A 19285-nucleotide genomic window follows, 5' to 3' on the forward strand; every position below is an offset into this window, starting at 1 on the left:
ACTGTGATGGGACCATGTCACACTGCGATGGCTGCATATCACGTCACACTATGATGGCATCATGTCACAGGTCACGCTACGATGGCTGAGTGTCACAAGCAGTGCGTACATCCCTGTGTATCTGGAACAATCCATGCAGCAATGTAAGGGGTGGGGTGTAGTATGGTTTTCCGGCGGTCAGGCTCCCGGCGACCAGCATACCGGCGCCGGGAGCCCGACCGCCGGCATACCGACAGTGTGGCGAGCGCAAATGAGCCCCTTGCGGGCACGGTGGCGCGCTATTTTATTCTCCCTCCAGGGGGGTCGTGGACCCCCACGAGGGAGAATAAGTGTCGGTATGCCGGCTGTCGGGATTCCGGCACCGGTATACTAAAGACCACCCATGCTGGACAGCTTCATTATTACACTGCAGTTTAGACTGCAAAAGGGTTTTACCAGGGTGCAAAGTCTCCTGCTTACCTCCCACCTCAGAGCCAGCCCTGTGCCTGCGCTGGACAGCCGGGACTGACAGGAGCTCTCTATGGTCTGTCGGGTACCAGTCCTGGCCGGCATGAGGGACTGCAGGCTCCACGCTCTCAGGGCTGAGTCCTTTGTCATCGCCCACAGAGCAGCAATATGGACATTTTTGCTTTTATCTGACAAATTTCCATTTAAAAAATCCCAAACATGGGATCACTCCCCCGCTACTACAAGAATAAGAATTCAGAGAAGTCTGGCGGGAGAATGTACAATGAATGACCCAGTGTGTATTCATGTATGTGCCAGCCGTACCATGGGTAACGGAACACCCTGCACACGGACTGCTCACCATAATGTGTGTAAGCGTTCTCACAGCCTGAGAGAAACAGACGGGAAATTCTCTGTACGGTATCCGGTCTGAAGATCGACACTGTCTAGGTCGACAATGTTTAGGTCGACCACTATAGATCGACAGTCACTAGGTTGACAGGGTTGGAAGGTCGACAGGGTTTCTAGGCCGACATGCTAGGTCGACAGGTTAAAAGGTCGACATGAGTTTTTCACGTTTTTTTTTCCTTTTCATACTTAACGATCCACGCGGACTACGATTGGAATAGTAATCTGTGCCGAGCGAAGCGAGGCACCTTGCCCGAAGCATGGCGAGCGAACACGGTGCACTAATTGTGGTTCCCGGTCACCTTACGAAGAAAACGACAAAAAAAAACCTCATGTCGACCTTTTGACCTGTCGACCTAGAAACCCTGTCGACCTTCCAACCCTGTCGACCTATAGTAGTCGACCTACACATTGTCGAACTAGATACTGTCGATCCACACCCCTCTGTACTTATCCCTGTGCAATGAGTGTAGGACACAGTCTCCTGGTCGGGTGGTATTCATGTGACCGGCGGTCGGGAGACCGACGGTCACATGACCTCCGGCAGCCCGACCCCTCACTATCCCGATGGTCGGCATGCCGACCAACAGGGACTATTTCCACTCGTGGGTGTCCACGACACCCATAGAGTGGGAATAGAACCCGTGGCGACCTCAGGTCGCCACAGAGCCCGCAGCGTGGCGAGCCCGCAAGGGGCTTGCTGCACTCGCCCCTCCCCGCCGGGATCCCGGCATCGGTATGGTCAGGAGACCGCCAGTCAGCCATACTACACCCCTCCTGGTCACCTCCTGTAGTTACTTTACCATATATAACCACAAATTAGTCCAGTATCAGGCATTGTAATGTAAAACGCCAGGGGGCTGTAGCCTGCTAGATGACTGGAAGCTTCTTGCTGCATTTCCAGAACATACAGTAAACGTACACACAGAACAAGTTACTGATTGTAGAGGGATGGAAAGGTCTGCGCAATATATGGACGGGGTGTGCTGTAGTTATGGGGGATGTCCACTCCTCTTTTCAAATAATTGGGATACGGTTGGTTCATTAACCAAACTGCGTTATCGCCCCTTGGTGTCTGATGCCTGTAGTCTGGCTTATTAAAGCCTTCGTTGTGAAATGATTGGTATCTAACAATGAAATGCAACAATCTGAACCGGTTCTGAAACGTTTACTTATGATAAATGAAAATGGAGTATGCATAAAGATATACAGTGCATTAATGCATGAATCAATATTGCATCAATCAGATATTTAAATACTGAGGTGCAAAAATCATTCAGTTCATTTGAAAGTTCTGTATACTCAGCATGTAATGCGGAGATGAATGAGATATCCAATGATCACTATCGGTGGTAGAGACCGGCGTCCCGTGTCTCTACAGTGGCTAAAAGTCTGTGCGGTCTTAAGCGATACCGTTGCGGCCGTTCGACTCAGACGGTGGGACGCGGGTAGCGTTCAGGATAAACACAGGGGCTCCGGGCTGACTGCGCTCTGGGTGCCGTGCCTGCTTCCTCGGTTGGTCTTGTTCCAGACTTCCCCGGGAGCTTGTGTTCTGCACCTGACTCGTCGTTGCCTGGGGTGGGAATGTGCCAGCTTGGGCTCTGCAGAACCTTTTGCCGGACACACACCCTCACTTGCAGAGACTCCCCTTTTGTTCTCCATTGGGTGCCACCCGTCCGTCCTTTGTGTTTGCGATGTTCCTTGCTGTGTCTTTGTAAACCCGGCGCCGGGGCTTCTTAGGAGTATCAGTGTCCTTAATGTCCGTACTTCTAGGTAACTTTGTGTCTGTATCTCCAACGCGTTTCAGCTCGCTGGCCTTCCTCTGGGAGTCTGTGTGATATACTGTTCTCTGGCATAAGTGAGGTTAGGTAGCCATCTTGTGGGTGGGAGCATTTACTGTTGGTAGTTCATGCTTAGATTGTGTCATCTATTCAATCTAGTCAATATCAAATGATTGACATCTAGAAAAACCAATCACAATCTAATCTAAGAACTAAGGGCCTAATTCAGACCTGATCGTAGCCGTGCAATTTTGTGCTGACAATCACCTGATAAAGGCTATGTCCAGAGAACAGTTGATGGTAAGCACCTGCCTCACGCCTCGACTACTCACGTCTCATGGGTGGGTTCTACTTTAGCAGAAATCCCACCTGGAACCGACACAGAGGTTTCAGTTCCTGGGAATGGTACTGGACACAGTGTCTAAGTAAGTTTCTTTACTTTGAAAACGGAAAAGACAATTCCGATGATGGTTCATTCCATCCTGACGCCACGCAAGATCTCGGTACATCTTTGCATACGCCTTCTAGGTAAGATGGTGGCCTCTTACGAGGCAATTCAGTACGGATGAGTCCATGCTTCACCATTCCAACTGGTTCTGTTGGATGTACGGTCAGGGTAACATCTGCACATGCATAAGATAATCCGCCTATCGCCAAAAGCAAGAATTTCCCTGTTGTGGTGGTCACAAACTTCTCACCCGGTGGAGGGTCGTGCCTTTGGGTTTTGGATTGGATTCTGCTCCCCACGGATGCAAGCCTCAGAGGTTTGAGTAATCCTGGGGCTCCGTTCCAAGGACGTATCTAGATGCCACCTTCCGATAACTTTTGGACTCAGGGCGGCCTACCATGTCCTTCTGAGGCCATTCAGGTACATTGCGATGGCAGTGGTGTCCATACTTTAAAGCATAGGTCTGCAAACTCTGTCCTCATTACCCCACACAGTGCATGTTTTGCAGGTAACCCAGCAGGTGCACAGGTGTATTAATTACTCACAGACACATTTTAAAAGGTCCGCAGGTGGAGTTAATTATTTCACTTGTGATTCTGTGAGGAGACCTGCAAAACATGCACTGTGTGGGGTAATAAGGACCGAGTTTGCAGACCTATGCGTTAAAGAAAGCTGAGCACATTGCAAAAGCCATATCAGTCATCTCCATCCTGGGAGTAGACATCTGGCAAGCAGGCTTCCTCGGCGGACACGAGCTGCACCTGGGGGACAGGGCCTCCACCCGCAAGTGTGTCCACTGATAATACAGCAGTGGGGCTGTCCGCAGATCGACTCAACAAGAAGCTCATACGTTATTGTTCCAAGACAGGCGGGGGATTTACAAGTTGGTGTACTTGTTCACTCCAATTCCTCTAATTCCCAGAGTTCTCAAAGAATAAAAAGGGAAAGAGTTCAGACAATTCTAATTGCCTCGGACTGGACACGCAGACCTGATATGCAGACCTCCTGGCCATGCCATTCGAAGATACTTGACCACTACTCTGCCACTTCGGAAAGATCTTCTGCAAAAAGGTTGTCTATCCAGACACCACGGCTAGTTTAACGCCATAGAAGTTGAAAGGGTGTTTTTAGCCAGGGAAGGATTTCCAGGCACGGTTATCCCAGCTATGAACCAAGCAGGAAGGTGGTCAGGTCAAACCTTTACCATTACTTTTGGAAGTGATTTGTCTCTTGGTGTGAAAGTCGCATATATTCCACTGTGGAATTGGTTCTGGGACGATTCTTGCACTTCCTTCGGTCAGGAGTGGATATGGGCCTAAGTTTGGGCTCCATGAACGTTAAGATTTCTGCCTTGTCTGTTTTCCTTCAGGGAAAATTGGCTACTCTCCCAGAATTCCAGACATTCTTAACAGGTGTCTTTCATATGCAACCTTCCTTGCGCCTCTCAGGGTGCCTGAGGATTTCAATATGGTTCTGACATTCCTCCAATCAGACTGGTTTGTACCGTTACACTTGGTTGAAGTAAAGTGTCTTACGTGGACGAGTGTCACGCTTTTGGCCTTGGCAAGATGTGTCGGAACTAGGGGCCTTTTCTTGTAAGAGCCCCTACCTTGTGTTCCTTGAGGACAGAGCGGAACTCCGGACTCGTCAGCAGTTCCTGCCTGAGGTGGTGTCAACGTTTCATATTAACAACCGATTGTGATTCCGGTTATTGTTGACACTTCTGATTCTCCAAAGTCCTTGGATGTTGTACGGGTTTTGAAGATGTATTTCAAAAGGATTGCTCGCGCCGGAAATTTGGACTCGCTGTTGTCTTGTGGGATGCCTACAAAAATAGTTGCCCTGCTTCAAAGTAGTCTGTTGCTCGTTGGATCAGACTTGCTTTCCAACAGGCTTACTCCTTGGCAGCCTTGCCGATTCCGAGGTCTATTCAAGCTGTTAAAGCAGATTATTTATCTTATATAATACCCTTTATGAGGTCTAAGAACACTGTACGCTAACTACGTATGAAGTACCGTAAGGGTACGCACGTTGCGTAACAATCGCTTAGCCGTGGTCGAGACGCTCAAGCGTTACGTTCGCTCACGGCCAAGAGATCACTGGCAGGCACGCTATTGGCTGCCGACTACCGTAATGATTCGCTATAGCGATGCGACCGCTCGAGACCACGAGGAGATCACCAGCGGCGCATACGCTCACAATGTAAAACCTTTATATCTAAACCATAAACAGTGTATTATGCAGTAAACCCTTTGTGTAGTGATATGGTGTAAATGCAACACAGTATAACCTTACTAGTTTAAAAGCAGTTTGAGCGTCACCGACGCTCTGAGAATACTTAACTCTATAAGAAATACACAGATACCTGGGCTTAGGGTCCAACGCCTAATATATATATTTTGAATGATATACTTGCAAAAGAATTAATACAAATACAAATCATACACTACAATATAACATAGACTAACTAACCAGGTAACTACACAGTAAATACAATACAATTAAGTTTAAGAGAAAAATGAGAGAAAGAGAAGAGAGAGAAAGATATGGCCCATAATAACAAGAGAGAAACAGTATGATTACGGAGAAAAACTTACGCACAATTGAAACGATCGCATGCGCCTCTGGACATCCAGCTCCCGATTTTCAGCAATGATAACCGTTGAAGAGTGAGAGCTGGATGTGATCGGCCTTTCTATTTATGCCCCACACACAATGCAATTCAATGGTCCCTACAATCTCATTGTTCATTGGACACAGGAATTCCTCCTCGCATTATAACAAAAGGTCATAGGTTGATTCATACAGGTGGGCTGTGACTATTTCCAACAGCTCAGGTGGGAGGGAAACTGGGTTTCCCGCCGCATGGGTAATAAAGTGCAAATAAAGTAAATGTTCATAAACTTCTTATGTCCATAACTATTCGCACGAGCGATTGATCTGCTTCAAACCAACACCGGAATATTTCTAATCAAATATTCCTCCGATGGATACCAAACACCACTGTATTACTCCTGTCTGACCCTTCGTATCAAACAAAGAGGGATTTCTCTGTTCATGAACATTCTATATTAACCAAACTTTCAGAATCTATCAAAGGGACCATGATCTAAAAAATACATTATATAGTGAAAATATGTAATGATTGAGTCGCACGCTACGATCACATAAACTCTACCGTAAATACGCATACCGTGCGCCTGCGGGTGCCCGCGACTGTGAGTATGCGCACGTACGGGAGAGCGTACGCATGCGCAGCACGGACCTGTGTGAGGTGCAAATATGGTAGTGTGCATAGAGATATTTTTCTGACTTTGACAGTCCACCCTTTGGCAGTCAACAATAACTGCCACTTCCTGAAAACATTTCAAAAAGAGAAAAATATATGTTAGGGGTTAATACATTTACATGGTTGGGTAAGGGAGGAGAAGGTAGGAAAAGGGTATGACCTAGTGAGATAGCAGAAGCATGTGTGTATGAATCCGTGCTTGGGGGTCATGTATCATCGTGCCGTACGTGTTTTAAATCAAGCTTCGAGGTATTGCGAAGTATACATTTGAATTCCTTCTTATCCCGTGGTACGGGTCTGTGGATGGGCTGTCAAACTTTACCGAGCTCTTTTCGGCTTTGGTTGTAACAAAATGGGGGAGCACATTGTAGTTGATGATACATGAATGGGGGAGATATGTGATTGCTGATATCTGTGCCTGTATTCCCTATCGACTATGTGTGTCATTACCTGAGGGTTGTAGAAATGAAGAAAAGACATAATTACGGTAAATGCGGTGGTATTCTATGTCAGGTAAATGTACATTCGTCGATTGAGGTCTTGTTTGGTGTCTGTTGAATGCAGTCTTCTTTGTGCTTTTGCCCATAAGGTGCGAGCAAAAGCTGTCAATGTCCATAGACTTACAAAAGTGTTGGGCTAGCGTAATTTTAAAATTTCTAGGGAAACTGGGGATCCATGGCATAGTTCATCAAAAATCTGTGTATCAGGTTGTCAAAACTTCTTCTTTAATCCCTCTGTTGTCTGTATATCGGCTCATCAAATTCCTCGTCCAAGTGGGTCTTTTTACCTTGGAGGAAACGGAAAAACAGGTGAAAGAAACGGACCGTAGAAATCGCATTTTCATCACATCATTGTTTCTACATTTGGGTCATAAATCAAGTCCATTGGAATTACAGTTTCCTCACTCCTTAAACTCATTACCCTAGTACGACGATTGCACCTCATTAAAGCCTGACCGCACCTAAATATCAAACCAATTGATATGACAACACCTAAGATACATAGGAGAAACTTCCCAACATCCATTATAACTCCTTGGGCCCATTCTCCTAAACCGGAGAACCAATTTCGCGGGTTCAACCATGACACCCAACCAGTCAGCTCATTACTCACAGCAGCAAGGGTGAGATTGTGTCTTCTGCGAAATTCCCACTTTAGTTGGAGAATATCGTCCATCTTTTGGTCTATGACCTCGACCGGGTCCTCGGTGCTATTCGTAATATATGTGCAACATTTCACGCCGTATTGTGTTGCCAGGGTGACACAATATCCGCCTGTTACTGCTGTGAGGTAATTAAGAACCATTCTATGCTGGACTAGTTCTGTTTTGTAAGCCTGAAGTTCCCTTCCAGTATACCTAAACGTGTCATCATACATTTCAGTGATATTATCTAACAAATTGGCGAGCGCAGAAATGTATTTATAATTCAACACTCCTCTAGCGGTGTGAGTGATATCTAACGCGATTAAGAATTGAATCCCGGTGGATTCACTGATCATGTCAGAGGCCGGGTGCTCTGTTCTTTCGATCAGGTGCCGTTTAACGATGTGCTCGTAATGAGTATGAGTATAAGGAGTTTGGGCAACACGGTGTATGTCTTTCATTTTGTCATGTGATACAGTCATTACTTCAGGCAGTACTTTTCCAATATAACACAATCCTTCAGAGTTTGGGGCAAGCCACTTATACGCCTTTCTCCCGCATATGAAATATGCATCATCGGGGAGAACATATGGGACGGAGTAGGACATAACCATATTACACACCTTCCATGTGAAATCTCCTAACCCTAATTCTTCCATCTGCTTAGTACACGTATCAGGTTGTACGATATGTGCACAGTATCCTGGTGATACCTCTCCAACTCTCGTAATCCTATTTCCTAAGGTATACCTATACCGGAAAGATTTTCCTCTACTGGCTATGTGGCGTATAAGCTCTGTATCTGTAGGCATTCTATCTGCTCTGTGTGAAAAGGTCATGGTTTGATTACTCCATGACACTTCCCAATTTCCCGGCTTTCGGGGATTGGAGATGTTAAAACATAATAGGGACCTATCCACATGGTATTGGTGGAGCTTCAAACTAGGAGGGCTGGAGATATTAAACCTCCTGTCCACCGGTCTCCCACCACTTAACTCAAGTACCTCCCCTAACGTTAAAGGAAATGGTACTAGCCCTGATTTGCTATGACCTTGAGGTACTTGAGAGCATACCCAACAATCTGTTTTATTTAACACACTACCCACTAAAGAGTGATAGTCACTCAAGGGATGCCGGTCCATATGGATATTAAAACTGGATTGGCATTTCTTTATGCACCCATCCTCAATGACATTGTTACAAAGCCGACAGATACAGTTTTCTTCAGCTAACAATCCTTCACAATTCCTTCTATGGTCAATGCTATCGGATCGTTTTCTGATACTCGCCTTTACTTGTTGGTTAAGTTGTACTTGGAAAACTACGCCTCCATTTCTGTCATCAGAACCCATTCCAGAACCTCTCTCGAACTCCATGGTACTCTCGCCGGAACAGACTGCTCTGGTCAACATCATGGTCAACAGGAAAATCCGGATCACAGTCTCTTGGGGCAAGTCCATCTTGTAGGAGGAAACGGAGAAGAATGAGAAGGTGGAAAAAAATAATTTGAGGGAGAGGGGATGGGAAGTTGGAGAAAAACAATAAAAGGGAACAGGGGATCGACAACTGCTTTTGATCTTGTAGTTCTCGATGCTCAGGTGCCGCCTTAGTCCTCCTGGAACAGACACTCTAGTGATACAACCTCTACCGTCTGTTCCTTATCACAGAACTTCTCTGGATCAACGACCTTCTTACAGTGGGACGAATGAACCCAAGTCTCTCTCTCAGCAACCTTCAATGCTGTAGTGCTAGTCAATAAGACCTGGTATGGTCCTTCCCATCTGTCAATAAGGCAACCTGAGCGTAGAAAATTCCGTATCATTACATAATCCCCAGGTTCAATGTCATGACAATTACTATCTGGTAAGTCAGGAATCACTAACTTCAGATTATCATTTTGATTCCTTAACTGTTTACTCATGTTAATCAAGTATTTTACAGTCACTTCATTGTTACACTTCAAATCATCCTGAGGGTTAATCATAACATGCGGTTGTCGACCAAACAAGATTTCAAAGGGAGACAGATTAAGAGGGGACCTGGGAGTGGTTCTGATGCTGTACAGTACAATGGGTAAAGCTTCTGGCCATGTCAATCCTGTCTCTGCCATCACTTTACTCAGTTTATTTTTAATAGTGCTGTTCACTCTTTCCACTTTCGCACTCGCCTGTGGACGGTATGGAGTGTGCAGCTTGCTATCAATTCCCATCAATTTACACATTCCTTGAAAGACATCACCTGTAAAATGGGTACCCCTATCACTTTCGATAATTCTAGGGATACCATATCTACATACAAATTCCTGCACAATTTTCTTAGCAGTAAACATAGCGGTATTTGTGGCCGCCGGAAATGCTTCGACCCAATTTGAGAAAACATCTATACAAACAAGTACATATTTCAAATTTCGACAAGGGGGTAATTGAATAAAGTCAATCTGTATTACCTGGAAAGGGCCGCCGGCAGGTGGGATATGGGATGGTTCTGTTGGTATTGTTTTTCCGATGTTCTTTCTCAGACAGGTAAGGCATGACATTGCTCTTTTACTCGCATGAGATGAAAATCCTGGGGCACACCAATATGCTCTTACCAACTTGCACATCCCTTCCCTGCCCAGATGAGTCAGCCCGTGAGCTGCCTCAGCTAAACATGGAAGATATGCTCTGGGGGCCACCGGTTTACCTTGTCCATCCGTCCAGAGTCCTGAGGACTCCTGGCCATATCCCTTTGCCCTCCAGACTGCCTTTTCCTGTGTGGAACACAAATTTTGCATCTCACACAACTTCTGTGTGTTGATGGTATTAAATACCATCAGTTGTGTGGTGTCTGTCTGTCTGGGGGTAGCAGCTGCTAACTTAGCTGCTTCGTCTGCTCGGCTGTTACCAAGTGATACTGGGTCTTGGCTATATGTATGTGCTTTACATTTGATAACAGCCACTCTGTCGGGTTCCTGTATCGCTGTTAGAAGTCTTTTTATGTGAGCTGCATGCGCTACCGGTGTACCAGCTGCCGTCATGAAATTTCTGAGGCGCCATAGGGCTCCGAAATCATGGACTACCCCGAATGCGTATCTGGAATCGGTGTAGATATTGGCTGATTTGCCCTTAGCCAATTCACATGCTCTGGTTAGGGCGACCAGTTCAGCAACCTGGGCTGAGTGAGGTGGGCCTAGCGGTTCCGCTTCTATGGTGCCTTGGTCATCTACGACTGCGTATCCAGTACACAAGTCTCCCGAGTCTGACTGTCTATGACAACTACCGTCCGTGTAGAACGTAAGTTCTGCATCTTCCAGTGGGTTGTCACTGATGTCAGGCCTTGCGGTAAAATTTTGGGTCAAATATTCCATACAATCATGAGTGTCTTCCTTTGTATTAAATTCTCCTTCCCCACCACTCTCATCCTCCACCCTTTGTGCCTGTCCAGGCACGCCTGGGAGATATGTTGCAGGATTTAATGCACTGCATCTCCTTATGGTGATGTTTACGGGGGCCATTAGTGCCAATTCCCATCTTGTAAACCGCGCTGATGAGACGTGTCTGGTTTGGGCAGAATTCAACAAGGCTGACACTGCATGTGGTGTATGAATTGTGAGGTTGTGACCTAGCACGACGTCTTCGCTTTTCGTTACTAGCAATGCTATCGCAGCAACGCTTCGCAAGCATGTGGGGAGAGATCGCGCTACCGTATCTAGCTGAGCGCTGTAATATGCTACCGGCCTGCTGGCATCACCGTGCTTTTGGGTTAGTACGCCTGCCGCGCAACCAGCACTTTCTGTTCCGTATAGTTCAAAGGGTTTCCCATAGTCAGGCATACCTAATGCTGGTGCCTGCGTTAGGCACTGTTTAAGTCTCTCAAATGCTGTCTCAGACTCGTCTGTATGCGAAATCCGATCAGGTTTGTTTGAGGAGACCATCTCCTGCAAGGGTAAAGCTAGGATGGAAAACCCTGGGATCCAGTTACGGCAATACCCACACATTCCTAAAAATGTTCTGATCTGTTGCTGGGTTTGTGGCAGAGTCATGTCTCTAATTGCTTGAATTCTATCAGCGGTCAGGTGTCTCAGTCCTTGTGTTAAACAGTGTCCCAAATATTTTACCTTAGTTTGGCATAATTGCAACTTGTCTTTGGAAACCTTGTGTCCTGTGTCTGAAAGATGAAACAGGAGCTGTTTCGTATCCTTCAGGGATGCTTCCAATGAATCAGAACACAGTAGTAGATCATCCACGTACTGTATTAATACTGATCCACTCACTGGTTGGAAAGACTGTAAACAATCATGCAAAGCCTGAGAAAATATACTTGGACTATCTATGAATCCTTGTGGTAATCGAGTCCATGTGTATTGGACTCCTCTGTATGTGAATGCAAACAAATATTGACTGTCAGGGTGCAGAGGTACCGAAAAGAAAGCGGAGCAGAGGTCAATAACAGTGAAAAATTTCGCAGTGGGAGGGATTTGCATTAGGATGACAGCTGGATTTGGCACTACGGGGAACTGACTCTCAACTATTTTGTTAATCCCCCTTAGATCCTGCACTAGCCGGTAACCCCTCCCCCCACTCTTTTTAACAGGGAAGATGGGACTATTGGCAGTGCTGGACGTTCTTACCAGAATGCCCTGTTGTAGCAAGCGCTCTATTACGGGATAAACTCCTAACTCCACCTCTGGCTTCAGAGGGTACTGTGGGATTTTTGGAGCTATCCTACCATCTTTTACTTGTACAACTACCGGAGCTACGTTTGCCATTAATCCAGTGTTCTGTCCATCTTTTGTCCAAAGTGACTCTGGTATCTGAGATGTCATTTCTTCTACTTGGGAGGGAGTCCTATTTGTCATAATGGTATGTGACATTAATTTTGACGGGGAGTCTAACATGTCTCGTACTCCCTGAGCGTGATTCTCAGGTATGTCCAAGAATACACCTTCAGGAGTACAATAAATGACGCACCCCATTTTACACAATAAGTCTCTACCCAGGAGATTGGTCGGTGCCGATGCAGCCAGCAAAAAGGAATGCTTGGTATGTAACGGCCCTACTGTAATCTCGGCTGGTTTGCTAACAGGGTAGTGCTGGACTACTCCCGTTACCCCTATGGCTGGAATTGTCTTACCAGTGGTTCTCATGCCCACTGTCGAATTTATCACTGATTTGGCCGCCCCTGTGTCTACAAGAAAGTTTAATGATTTACCAGCTACATTGATTGCAATTTCTGGTTCACTTCCAAGGCTTGCAATCAATTTTACTGGCTGCAGATTACAGGTATGGCCACACCCCTATTGGGTATGGTGACCTCCCTGAATCCCGCTGGCAGCAACTACTTGTGAGGGAGTTAGCTGGGAACTACCAGAGGTTTGCCAATCTCTGTTTGGGGGGTATCTTTTTGTTTCCCCTGCATGTGGCTCATAACTCCGTTTCTGCGGACCCTGCTCCCAATGTCGTGTGTCGTGTCGTTGTCTAGGGGGTTGATAAGATTTTTGTACATTTCTCGATCTACAGTCTCGTGCAAAGTGTCCCTGTTTGTGACAAAAATAACATGTTACCACATTTGACTTACCCACAGGGTTTGGTGATGTTAACACAGGCTGTTTTGTGGTCAGGGCCTGTATACTTACTGCCATTAACTTATCACTTTGTTGTTCCCTGTGTCTGGTGATGTTCCTATCGTGATCAATAGCAGCCTCTCTCAAAGTAGCCACAGACAGACCTCGCCAACATGGTTGTGTGGTCTGTACCCTAGTTTTCAATGACTCTTTTAAACCATCCATCAGTACCGATACTGCTACTTCTCGATGGTTTATGTTTGTTTTAATGTCCTCTATGCCTGTGTATTTTGCCATTTCTGATAATGCTCTGTGAAAATACTCTGCAGCTGTTTCTGACTCCTTCTGTTTAATGGAGAATATTTTGTTCCATTTAACTACGGCTGGGAAATACTCCTTTAACTGTAAGCTTATTCTTTTTACATTGTCTTTGTTGTACACATCTGTAAGAGGTACATCCTGATCTAATCCACAGTCAGCTAAAAATTGAGTTGCGTCAACATTGGAGGGTAAACATGCTCTCAGCAATATCTGCCAGTCTTTGTTGTTGGGCTCTACAGTGTTACCTAGGTCTCTGATGTATTTTTGGCTGGCAACTAAGTCTTTTCTAGGGTCAGGGAATTCAGACACTATGGTCCTTAATTCCATTCTGGAAAATGGGCTATACATGGCAATGTTCCTCACAGGGGTGACTCCTGATGTGTCAGTTTTCCCATTTGGAACAGCTATTACCCTAACAGGATTAACTCTAACAATATCACTCTGTGTGGGTTCTACAGCCTGTGGTGAAATGGCTTCAGCATAGTGTATGGTGCCGTACTTACCTGTAGATACGACCTCACCTATCCCTCCGCTAGGGGCCCTTGTTACTAATCTCGTGGGTGGAGCTGTGCCTACTGTGGTCTCTGCTATGGTGGCTGCTAGAGAGAGCGCTGAAATTGTTGCCGATTCGTCTTCTTGATCACACTCCTGAGGAAAGTTCAAAACAGGGTACAACTTGCACGGGTTAATACTTGCATTGGTTAATTGGTTAACATTATGTTTAACATTTACACAGTTGCTAAGTGTTTGTGTGTTACACCTTAGTGCGTCATTCTCCGCAACCAATTTCTCTCCCGATATATATGGTGGCGGTGGGGCCGTGGCTATCAGTTTTCTGATTGAGCCAGATCCCGCCGCCTGAGCCAATCCTCTCTGTATGTCACCCTCCTGTTGCCACAACTGCAAATAATCATAATGCTTGATTCGTCTCTTTGCTGATTTAATGAGACATATCCTTCTCCTTAAATTCGTTAACACTTCTGTGCTGAAGCTACCTACTCTTGGGAATTTCTCCCCGTCATGTACCGTCATTCTCTCCCATTCATCACATAAAACCTCTGTGTGTGAACCGTATTTTTCACACATCACGTACCTTGCCGACCCAACTGGTCGGTTCACTGAATCAACCCGAACCGAGGTTGATCGCCCCCTACCTGAACAAGTGGCCCCCATAGTTCGAAGGTGTTGCTTTATTCAGCCAACCCTTACGCAAACCAAAATGTTCAAAATAGGCTGACGGTGGCGGTTTACCGAGTACCCCACTCACTCGCCCACGCCGACCAATACGACCTGATCACACCGATATGGTGCTGGCGTACTCGACCCAGGGCCCCTGCGACCTGAACCTCTATTTACTGGAACCTGTGAGGGTGATCCGAAGAACACTTACTCTTTCCAGTAACTATTGGTTGTTGGATAGTTCCTGAGTGAGCAGCGAACTTCCCTTAAAATAAAAAAAATTACACAAATCACGTTAGAATGTACAAATAGCGTTTATGACCTTCGTACACAAATAGTACCGGTCAGGTTTACTAATGTACACAATTACGTGCGGTACAATCGTTCAGCACATAAGCAACTAATCTTATGTACGGAGCGACCAGTGGAATCGAAAATTGCGGCTGCGAATTCCTTCAGCCAGAGCTTGTATGGCCTATATGGGTGTTGCACCAACCCTTTCTTGGTGTTGTGCCTGTGGACTGTATAGCGGACTTCCTTGTCTGCTGTACCTGAACCTGTTGGTCTGCTATGACCTCCTGGTCTGTTACAGTATGACCTCCTGGTCTGCTACACTCTAATGCTCAAATTGTATGTTTTAACCAGGGATGCCTCCCTAGCCACCATGTACGTCACTTACACGCATGTACCTCACGAGAACTCGACTTTTCTTGTGGTTCAACCTGTAAAATTGTATACAACACACTCACTCACCACATGTACACTTTTGTTTCTATTTCTATTTCTGCGCAGAAATTTCTCTTTAGACCAGATGTGTTACAAATTAGGAGAAGGATCTATTAATTTAAATTTCGAATTTAAAATAAATTTGTGCGATTTATCGCCTTGCGTTATTTACCGCGTTGCGCTATTTATCGCGTTGAGAAGCGAAAAAAAACTTGTGATTTGAGTTACGTGGGCGTACCCGGACGCTCCGCTGCGTGTTATACGCTGCGTGCGTCGGCCTTTGGTTTGCGTACGCAAGTCTCAGTCCTTTGTTAGAGACACGTGTACGCAAAATAAAGATCCACCGTAACACAATTTATACGTTTATCAATGTAGATGATCCTTGATCATCTACCGCGCACCACACTGACTTCGCCTTGTCTCTCAGGCAGAGCTGTGTGTTTGTCTATACTTTAACTATATTACCTTTACTTTTACACTTTGAAATAGCGGCAAATCTCTCTTAGCACGTTTATCAACTATATAATAGCAAACAGGAGAGTGATATACGAAAATACACGAATGAAAAGAAATGCAGATATGCGTGCGTGTGTACGCAAGACAGAAAAATAAACAGTTTTAAAAGAGACTAGCGTGTTGTTCTTACCTCCGGTTCCCGGATTCCTTCAGCACCCTTTACTAAGAGAAGCAGACGCTTATCCAAACAGCACTACGAGGAATATGATCTCCCGCCCTTTGCTGCTGGATAATGTCTGCTGTAATTACCTAGTGCAGATATGTGAAGGACAGGACGAGCCCGCAATTGTTAAAGCAGATTATTTATCTTATATAATACCCTTTATGAGGTCTAAGAACACTGTACGCTAACTACGTATGAAGTACCGTAAGGGTACGCACGTTGCGTAACAATCGCTTAGCCGTGGTCGAGACGCTCAAGCGTTACGTTCGCTCACGGCCAAGAGATCACTGGCAGGCACGCTATTGGCTGCCGACTACCGTAATGATTTGCTATAGCGATGCGACCGCTCGAGACCACAAGGAGATCACCAGCGGCGCATACGCTCACAATGTAAAACCTTTATATCTAAACCATAAACAGTGTATTATGCAGTAAACCCTTTGTGTAGTGATATGGTGTAAATGCAACACAGTATAACCTTACTAGTTTAAAAGCAGTTTGAGCGTCACCGACGCTCTGAGAATACTTAACTCTATAAGAAATACACAGATACCTGGGCTTAGGGTCCAACGCCTAATATATATATTTTGAATGATATACTTGCAAAAGAATTAATACAAATACAAATCATACACTACAATATAACATAGACTAACTAACCAGGTAACTACACAGTAAATACAATACAATTAAGTTTAAGAGAAAAATGAGAGAAAGAGAAGAGAGAGAAAGATATGGCCCATAATAACAAGAGAGAAACAGTATGATTACGGAGAAAAACTTACGCACAAAGGAAACGATCGCATGCGCCTCTGGACATCCAGCTCCCGATTTTCAGCAATGATAACCGTTGAAGAGTGAGAGCTGGATGTGATCGGCCTTTCTATTTATGCCCCACACACAATGCAATTCAATGGTCCCTACAATCTCATTGTTCATTGGACACAGGAATTCCTCCTCGCATTATAACAAAAGGTCATAGGTTGATTCATACAGGTGGGCTGTGACTATTTCCAACAGCTCAGGTGGGAGGGAAACTGGGTTTCCCGCCGCATGGGTAATAAAGTGCAAATAAAGTAAATGTTCATAAACTTCTTATGTCCATAACTATTCGCACGAGCGATTGATCTGCTTCAAACCAACACCGGAATATTTCTAATCAAATATTCCTCCGATGGATACCAAACACCACTGTATTACTCCTGTCTGACCCTTCGTATCAAACAAAGAGGGATTTCTCTGTTCATGAACATTCTATATTAACCAAACTTTCAGAATCTATCAAAGGGACCATGATCTAAAAAATACATTATATAGTGAAAATATGTAATGATTGAGTCGCACGCTACGATCACATAAACTCTACCGTAAATACGCATACCGTGCGCCTGCGGGTGCCCGCGACTGTGAGTATGCGCACGTACGGGAGAGCGTACGCATGCGCAGCACGGACCTGTGTGAGGTGCAAATATGGTAGTGTGCATAGAGATATTTTTCTGACTTTGACAAAGCCTATCCTCTAGGTCGGTGGGTTCTTCCTGGGTGGCTGCCCGGGGAAGTCTCGGCTTTACTGTTTTGCCGAGCAGCTACTGGTTCAGAGGACCGTCAGTTGGTCAATCAGTTTTGCAGGAGTGTCAGCACTCTCCCACCCGGTTTGGGAGCTTTGGGACTTCCCCATGGTACTAAGCACCATTCCAGTATGCCCTAGGACGTTACAGAAAATAGGAATTTAATACGTACTGGTAATTCCTTTTCTCGTAGTCCGTAGGGGATACTGGGCGCCCCCCTCTGTGCTTCGTTTTTGCCTGCAGGTTCTTGTGTCTATGTTGTTTGGTTCAGCTGTTGCTCTCCCTATTTTTTCAAGTTGTGATTAGCATTGCTATCCTCTTGTTCTGTTGTTGTGCTGGTTCGGAATCTCACCACTTTACTCAGCTATTTTCCTTCTCTCGAATATGTCCGTCTCCTTGGGCACAGTTTCCTAGTCTGGTAGGAGGGGAATAGAGGGGAGGAGCCAGCACACACTCTGAAGAATTTAAAGTGCCAATCTATACCCCATAGTACTAATGACCATCCCAGTATCCCCTATGGACTACGAGAAAAGGAATTAAAGGTAGGTATTCAATTTCTATTTTCTCAGCATTGAGGACATGGGATGTACTTAGGAAACCAGTGTTCTGGATCCTGGCGGTCAGCATACCGCCGTCAGGTTCCCGACCGCCAGAATGCCGATAGAGGACTGAAGTCTATTCCCACTCGTGGGTGTCCATGGCACCCATGGAGTGGGAATATAACCTGTGGCGAGTGCAGCGAGCCCGCAAGGGGCTTCGTTGTGCTCGCCCCCTGTCGGCATTCTGCTGGTCGGGATCCCAGCGTTGGTATGCTGATCGCCGGGATCCCGAACGCCGGTCTCGCATACCCAACGCGAGGACACCATTAATCCTGACCAAATCCCCAACTCCATTTGCTGAAATGCAGCCCCAAACTTGCAAGGAACCATGCGTCACTGTTGCCTGCAAACACTCATCATTGTTCTGCTCTCCAGCCCTTCTGCAAACAACCTGCCTTCTGTTGCAACCAAATATTTCAGATTTTGACTCATGAGTCCAAAGCACCTGCTGCCACTTTTCTGCACCCCAGTTCCATGTTTTTGTGCATAGTTGAGTCGCTTGGCCTTGTTTCCACGTCGAAGGTATGGCTTTTTGGCCTCAATTCTTCCATGAAGACCACTTCTGGCCAGACTAGTAGATGAGTGTACCTGGGCCCCACTGGTTACTGCCCGTTCTGAGCCGATGACACTGCTGGACATCTTCCGATTTCAAAGGGAAGTAAGCATGATGTGTCTTTCATCTGATGCAGAAGTTTTCTTGGCCGACCACTGCGTCTACGGTCCTCAACGTTGCCTGTTATTGTGCTTCTTCAAAAAAAAGCTTGAACAGCACATCTTGAAACACCAGTCTACTTTGGAATCTTTGCCTGGGAGAGACCTTGCTGATGCAGTATAACTACCTTGTGTCTTGTTGCTGTGCTTAGTCTTGCCATGGTGTATGCCATGTGACATGAAACGGTCTTCCACAGCCTTACCTTTTGTAGCAGAGTTTGGCTGTTCCTCACCCAGTTTTAAGCCTCCAACACAGCTGTTTCTGTTTCATTTAATGACTGTGTTTCAACCTACAAATTAAAATGATGATCATTATCATCATCATCTGTTTGGTATGACGGATGTTGCTGGCTGCTTATTTCTATCTGAAGTCAAAATTGTGTGACGCTGTTTGCAAACATCAGCGCATTTCTTACTGAAGTCACTGCACTGTGCCTTGCCTA

Source organism: Pseudophryne corroboree, chromosome 11 (genome assembly GCF_028390025.1).
Source record: "Pseudophryne corroboree isolate aPseCor3 chromosome 11, aPseCor3.hap2, whole genome shotgun sequence".
Lineage (NCBI taxonomy): Eukaryota > Metazoa > Chordata > Amphibia > Anura > Myobatrachidae > Pseudophryne > Pseudophryne corroboree.